Source organism: Numida meleagris, chromosome 5 (assembly GCF_002078875.1).
Source record: "Numida meleagris isolate 19003 breed g44 Domestic line chromosome 5, NumMel1.0, whole genome shotgun sequence".
Taxonomy (NCBI): domain Eukaryota; kingdom Metazoa; phylum Chordata; class Aves; order Galliformes; family Numididae; genus Numida; species Numida meleagris.
Genome location: NC_034413.1, coordinates 1,196,981 through 1,204,480, shown reverse-complemented (window position 1 = coordinate 1,204,480; position 7,500 = coordinate 1,196,981). Strand labels below are relative to the sequence as shown.

At 49.4% G+C, this 7,500-nt stretch overlaps 1 protein-coding gene across 5 annotated transcripts in view; it reads right to left on the bottom strand.

Annotated features, from left to right (window-relative positions):
- Nucleotides 1-7,500, bottom strand: part of EBF3 (early B-cell factor 3) — a 113,949-nt gene that overhangs the window by 99,953 nt on the left and 6,496 nt on the right. The gene's annotated exons all lie outside the window — the stretch shown is intronic.

Here is a 7,500-nt window from a genome sequence, read left to right as displayed (position 1 = left end):
TTCAGCAGGAAACTCCCATAACAGAACCGTGGTTATCTGGGAGGACGGAAAACAATCTCTAGAAATATTTACAGGGTTCTTGGCGGGCATCAGACGACGCACGAGCTAAGGTATCTTCTCAGCTCTGAAGTCCATCTCCAATGGAAAGACACAAAGTTTTGCTATGACACATTCCTCTCTGTTACTCTCCTTCCCCTTCGCAGCCATTGCACGTTCGGGCAGCAGTGGGCTCTGCAGAAGAGCCACCTAATCACTCCCCACTTTTCCGTCCCTTACAACACTCTCAGCTGTCATTTGTTTCCAGCAGAACAGAGTCCAGGCCAAGTTTCCTCCTCAGTTACAATGATAGATACGTATCTCGCTTAATATCACTATTTGGATTAGATAAAGGAAGCTTGCTGCCCATCAGCATCTCACAAACCACAGAAGAACTGCACAAACACAAAGAGGAAATCCTAATCAAATTTGGATTGGTAAAGAGCATTCCTGACAATCCACACAATACCAAGACCAATTCAATTTTATTGGTTGTTATTCAAAATAAAGGGCACTCACATCTCTCCTTTGTGTATTAATAACCTCGCTCAAACCATAGGATTGTGGGGTTTTGTGGATCGGGGGCTTCCGTAGCTCTTGGTGTTTGCTTTATAACCAAGCTGAGAGCTCTGAGCGGTTGTGAGCAGGGGGTGCATTGGGGCAGCATGTTCAGCAGTGAATTCACCTTTACAATGAGAGTGCCACGGTCTCACACGCAGCCGGGTTCCCTTCTTCCCACGCACAAACATGAAGGTAAACGGCTTTATCCTGAAAGTCAGACCCGGCCTCTGCCTGAAGAAATCCAAAACTCCCTCAACTTCTGCACTATTTTTCGTTCTCTCCTTTATTTTTAGCAACTTTCACAGAGTGCAGCGGGAGCTGCGCATGGAAGCCACTGTTTGCACTGCTGCTTTCCGAAAGCCTGCTTAAACAGCGCCCGAGGATTAGGCCAGGTCTCTTTATTTCCTTTCCTATTTCTTTATCATTAAGGCCAAGGAGTTTTTTAGCGGGCAGAATACCGCTAATCGCTCACCCCAGCCCCCATGGCTTTGTTTCTGTCAAAATAGCTCCTTTCAGCTGCAGCAGAGAGCGAGCTGTCTCGGCAAATGAACTGTTCTTTCTCACCAGATGTGTAACCGTGTTTCGTCTTTCACTAGAGACAAGCTGGAGCCGACTCCTTCCGCTAGCTGGGCCCATGCTACATGTCTTACAACAACACAAATGTAAGCCCCTTCCTTTCCACACATGTTAAACTCATTTCCTAGTGAATTATTGGGAAAACACAACACTATCCTCACCGCCGTGCTCAGATGATGCAGTTTACTTTCTGCACTTCTGGCACCGCGACCGCACGATGATTGGCTCCGCGTAATTTTCTGGCTGCGAAACTTTTGCTGAAAGTATCGCGGATTTTTTTTTTTTTGGTTTTGTTCGATTTGCCTCCAGCCCCAGCACACCGGGATCCGCAAACACGGCGGAACAAACACGTTCCCCTTCTACGCAACAAATGCTGCTTGCACTCTGGATTTTTTCCATCCCCGAGAAATCGGGAGAGCTCCTTCAGCAACAAAACACAAACCAGAACGGAGCCAGCGCTATTGCGTTTGGCTGAGCTGATGCAGCGAGCTGAGCTTCCTTCAGCTTAAATCGCTAATGAACCAAAACAGTTAACAGCAAACTCCAATCGCTGCCTCTCGTAAAATCCCGAGTAGCCCTCTGCCTGTAAAACCCCCCAGCTTCGGGTTTTTTTCTCAAGTGCAGTTCCATCTTTATTTTAATAGCGGATTAATAACGCCGGCATAGGGTTGTGTTATACACCGCTTTGACCACAAGCATTTTTGTGAGATTTGCTGTGAAGATAAACAAACAAGAGGAGCTTGTGTTCTGGCAGCCCGGCCGAGGTGAATGGTTCTCATTTTCCTGGAGCGCGAGCCCTGGAAGCGCTGCCAAGCGCAGGTTGAGCTCCCCGAGCTCTCCCTTCCTGTAGCCCTGCTTGTCAATCACCTCCTGCCGTCCGCGGTGACAATTCCCATCCTCGAGCTGGGAATTTCCTCCTTCCCCTCCCGGGGTCCCCTCTCCCCACCAGTGGTCCCCAGCAGCCCCGCAGCACTCAGACCCCTCAGCCCTGCACTGTGTGCAGAGTTTTATTAAAGCCATCTCTGCCACTTTGCTTCACAGGTTGTTTTTTTTAATTATCTGGCTGTCTGAGGGTAATTATTTACTTCCTGTAAGCTCGCGTACCAGAACTCTGAGTTTGAAAGATTTTTCCATAACCTAATCCAATTCATCAAAGGCATCCTAACCAAATTACAGGCTCTGGCAGTATCTTTGCTTTTCACCTGATAAGGCTGCAGCAGAAGCACGGGATGGTTTGTATCAGGGTACCTCCTGCAGTATAGTTTTTGACAGCTTTGCTCAAATCCCTGCCCCCTCTTTTCCTTTCTCACCAAAGCAAGCTATTCCCTTCCTCCCTCCTACAGCAGTCCTGCGATGCCTTTGGCTCCCTGCAAATAATCAAGTATTGTACAGGGAGAAAAAAAAAAAGTGTTACAGAAGTCTCCTCCAACACGTTGGGGATTTGCTTGGAACAATGGTTGGAGGATGCTCGGAGCGCTCCTCCAGCAGCGCAGGTATTTACACAATTTCATTAACCGCGCCTCGCGCTCTGATTAAGAGCGGGGATTAAGAGGAGGATGTCAATGGCGTGGCCGAGGCGGCCTGGGGAAAGGAGGGAAGAAAGGAGGAGAGGAGGAAGGCACGGAGCAGCGCTCCCAGGGCACAGTGAGCCCAGCTCTGCTCCTCTGCTGCCCCGCACCCCGCGTTCTACACACCCCGACGTGGTGATGCAGCACAGCACGGAGCATCCCCTGCTCCCAGCATCGCTCTTTGCCCTGAGCGGCAGCGAGGTGCTCACACCTGAGTGCTGCAGGGGCAGCCGCCCGCCTCCTCCCTTGGTGCAAACCCAGGGATCTGCCACATCTTCCTATGGAAAAACACGAAGGGCGGTTTCTGGTAGAGAGATTTTTTAAGGGAAAGGGTTGCCTGGGGAAGTTGTCGCTTTATAACGTACTTTGATGCTGGTGGCACCTATAGGACAAAGAGAGAGGCAGAGCAGCGGGGGTATGGTAAGGTTTGTTCTTCAGTAGCTGTGCCCACGTCTTAAAGAAAAATCAGAATTAAAGGAAGCTGACACCGAACCGCTCTGCTCTCCCCGCGCTGTGCAGCTGAGATGACAAGTTGTCATTTAAGAAGTTAATAAACAGTCACCATTTTGCAGGTTATCCAAATGCTACTGAATAGAAAACCTTGGATCCCTAAATGATGTGTAATTAAAATTATTTAAAAAATCCTCCTTGACAGGCCGGGGCTTAGCCAAAATGTAAATGACATTAAAGAAGACAATGAATTTAATTTTATTTAATGTCCCTTTTTGCAGATCCTCATTTACATAGCATTTTTAACAAAAGCGTTGACCTTATAAATGCTGGCATTTGTACAGCTTCCGCAGAGTTGGATTTAATCACGCTTTCGCAAAGCCATAAGGGAAAAAGCTTTAAGTTCTCTGGTTGGATATGGAGTAGGAATAAAAACATTGGGACTGGTCAAATGTTTATCCTCCTCGCTTCTGAAAACAACCTGACAAGAAGATGTAAAGGTCTGGGGAATAACCCATTGCTGTTTGTAAGGCTGGGTAATAATCATACATAATCGTTTGGAAATATAGCTAATAAAAAATATAATGAGTGTTCAGCAAAATCGGCATTAGGCCCAAATTACATGATATTAATACTTGAACAGGTGCAGAAAGGCGCTTTAAATGAGGTAAATGAATAAAACGTCCCAGAGCACAACTGTGTGCGCTGACAAAAAGTCAATCACATGAATAATTCAGCGCCCGGCACTGCCAGCAAAGGTCGCTCCCGCTGACCTTTGTGACAGGAAGTGAAAGGAAACACTGGTGCCTAAAAAACCCTCCCCATCAGTCTGCGGCCGCTGCTCCGGCACCGCCACCAAGGTGCAACCCCGTGGGGCGAGGCCCCCTGGACGGAACCTCAGCCTGCACCCGGAGGCCACGCGGAGGTGCGGGATCCGGGCAAGCGTCCGCCCCACGCGGAGCCTGAGGTCAGCCCGCAAGTATGCCGGGAACTGCAGGGCTCGGCAACAGCTGCTGAATATGACAAAACTTCTTATTCCCCCCAAACTAAAGCGATTCCAAACTCTGAGCGAAAGAAATGGGATAAACAGATGTCTGGCTGCCCGACAGGAAAGTGGGACACACGCGGAATGATAAAGTCTCCGAACCCTGCAGCGCCAAGCCAGGTTTGCAGGGAGGGGGCCCTGGCTGCCTGCAGAGGTGCCAGCAGTGCGGGGCAGGGGGGGGAGCATCCGCAGGAGCAGTGCGGGGCATGAGAGCCATGCCATGGTGCACGGGCACCACTGCTGCATGCGATGGCTGCAAGTCAGCTGCATGCGACGGCTGCATGAGAGCTGCCTGCCTGCCAGCTGCAGCATGGCAGCTGCCCACTGCTGCATGGGAGCTGCATGGGAGCTGCATGCGAGCTGCATGCGAGCTGCATGAGAGCTCCCTGCCGGCAAGTTGCCCATTGCTGCCTGCTGGCTGCCTACTGCTACTGCTGCCTGCAAGCTGCCCGCCTGCAAACTGCCTGCAAGCTGCCCGCGAGCTGCTGGCTGCTGCCTGCAAGCTGCCTTCCTGCGAGCTACCCCTGCTGCCTGGGAGCTGCCCCTGCCTGCACGTCGCCCCAGGCTGCAAACTGCCCCATGCCCCACTCCTCCAGCATCGCTCCTCAGCTCTCAACAGTTGGCCACCACGGAGCCTTCGCAGCCAAACAAGGAAAGGAAAAGGCAGGAGGATGTATCTTCCCAGGAATTTCCATACCTTCCAATAAAATATATCGTGATGGCACAGAGGAATTATTTTAGCACGCAGTGTGGTTTTGGTTTAGCAGTTACTGCGGCATCCTGTAATCATTTACAGCCATTGGAATGTATGGGTGAAATAGGATAGATTTATCTGTTCATACTTGTGATATGTAGACAATGGGTGTTCCTAATGAGGAACATCTGCTTTTGTGTTTTCCCAGAAAACATTATTCCACTATGAAAATGATACTCCCATCCTTTTCAGCAGCACCGCAAAGAAAATATGGGCCTTTTCCTTTCTTTTATTTGCTTTTCGTTGGGTCAGTCTCATTTCCCAGGGACACTTTTCCTGCAGCATCTCTGCGCTGACTGCGCTGCAATTTACGGTGGTTTGGTGGTTACTGCCCGCGCTGCCGCGCCGTGTGAACAGCCCTGATGTGGCAGAGGACACCGCAACGTGTACAGCAGCAAAAGCGTGCACGCTCAGCCACGCTGCCTGAGAAAACCACATGGAGGTAAATGGTTCTCGGTGAACGGGAAGGTGGGAGGGCAGGCGGCATCGCCGTTGCAAGGCCTTGGTTTTGTTTTTGCACTCACAGCCTACTGCAGCGTTCACACGTACGCTTGCAGAAGTTTATTTAAAATACCTTCCTTGCTAGCAAATTATTATTCCCGAGGTGCAAAGAGGGCTGTTGGATTTTTTTTTTCCTTAATTTTTTCCACCACTGAGATAAACAACGCCAACTATCAGAGCGACTCCTGGTGTGGGCTGGAACGAACGGGCGCCCATAGATCTCAATTCAGCACTGAGTTATTGGTTTGTATCCCGAGGACAAAAATGCCTTATCTGGTCAGAAGCTGCTAAACGTATCCGAAGGACAAAAGGATGAAGCTCACTGTGTCTGATCCTTCCTCTCAGCCAACTACCGGAGCGGTAACACTTCGTATGGGAAAGTGTAAACCGAGCCGGGGCTCTGCTGGGGGAACGCTGCTCTGCGACGCTCAGGAGGAAACACAAACCCGAAACCCAACACCGCCAACCAATGTAGGTAACCAGCTACGAACGCGCGGAGCCGGCAGGCGCGAATTTGGGGAGCTGAAAATACACTCTGGTGCTGTCAGGGGTGCCCGCATGGAGCTTTTCCGCGTGCACGCCTTCCTTCCTTCTGCATTTGCTGCAACGTGCTCAGCTGGTGAACGCTGAGCTCAAGAGTTGCTGTAAAAGCACATGGTGGGACGCAGAGGACCGTCCCGAGCCCCCGCTCAGCCCCATGTGTGTGTGCAGCCCCGCCGCACTGGCTGCTCTTTGCAAGGCTGCGATGCACGCCATCCCCATAAAAACAAAATCTTGAAAATTCCTAATGTGGAAGGTGATTAAAATTCCTATAAAATTGTCATATCTTTAAATTTAGAAGCACGGCAGATTTTTCATCAATAATTAAGATCTCTAAAGCATTTGTGCTAGGCATAAATGGAGTTTCAATCTTCCTTATTCAAATAAACATGATAAACCCATTAACCAAATGTTTTCTGATTTTTTATATCTCCTCGTGCTTCTGGAATACCAAACTGTAACGCACTCCTGGTCGTTTGGGGGGAGGTAGAAAAGCACTGGCACTGCCGGCTCGTTCCGATTTTGGTGGGATCGCCCCTCGCGGAACCGACGTAATTTAACTCACGATGACTCTGGACCATTTCTAGGTATACATCATTATAATCCCTAATCACCGCAAAATGTTATTCGTGCCACATTTCATCGTGCGAGCGGACCATAAACACAAACTCCTTGTAAACTGCTCAGCGTCGTTCAATAGGCACGAAATGATGGCTCCGACCATATCTCTAAATCAGAGTCCGACCGAGCACGGAAGAGCGCAACATCCCTCTCATTTCCATTCCCAGTTCATTTTCATGGCGTTCCGTGGCATTCACACTTTAATGCGATTCACCACTTAGGTCCGCAGAAGTCACACATCTCTTGCAAACTCGGAACAATGAGCGCGCCCCTAATCCAATAACGCACCCTGCAACGCGCTGCCCTTGGTTCACCACGCCGCCAACATTCCTCCACTTCCAAATATTTTTCAGCCAACAAAGCAGAAATAAATGCGGCTCGCAAGGCAACAATCCAGCGCTATATGATTTCCATAGCTAAAACACTAAAGACAAATATAATTCTATTGATTTTTGTACTCGGAGTTCTATAAAGTGTTGAACTTGTTCTCAATTGCCTGACACAATCCCAGAGTGATGGCAACAACTGGTCAGCCCTATTTGATTACTAATAAGAGAGATGTCCCTTCTGTCAGATACCTCACATTCTCCACTAAGCAAACAGCTATTTCAGCTAGTTAAACATTAGCATTGCTCTCCACTGGTGGTGCATATTTCTTTAGGCTTAACTCGTGGAGTTTTCCAGGTTTAATTTTTCAGTCGCTGGACAGCAAAGTTCATGATCAAAAGATAACTTTGTAATGAAAGCTACTGAAACACGACCTCCTCCCAGACAGAGCGGCCCTCTCCTCCCGCGCCGGTGTGGCACGGATGTGTCTCGCTGCCATTTATTACTCCGAGGCACCGATT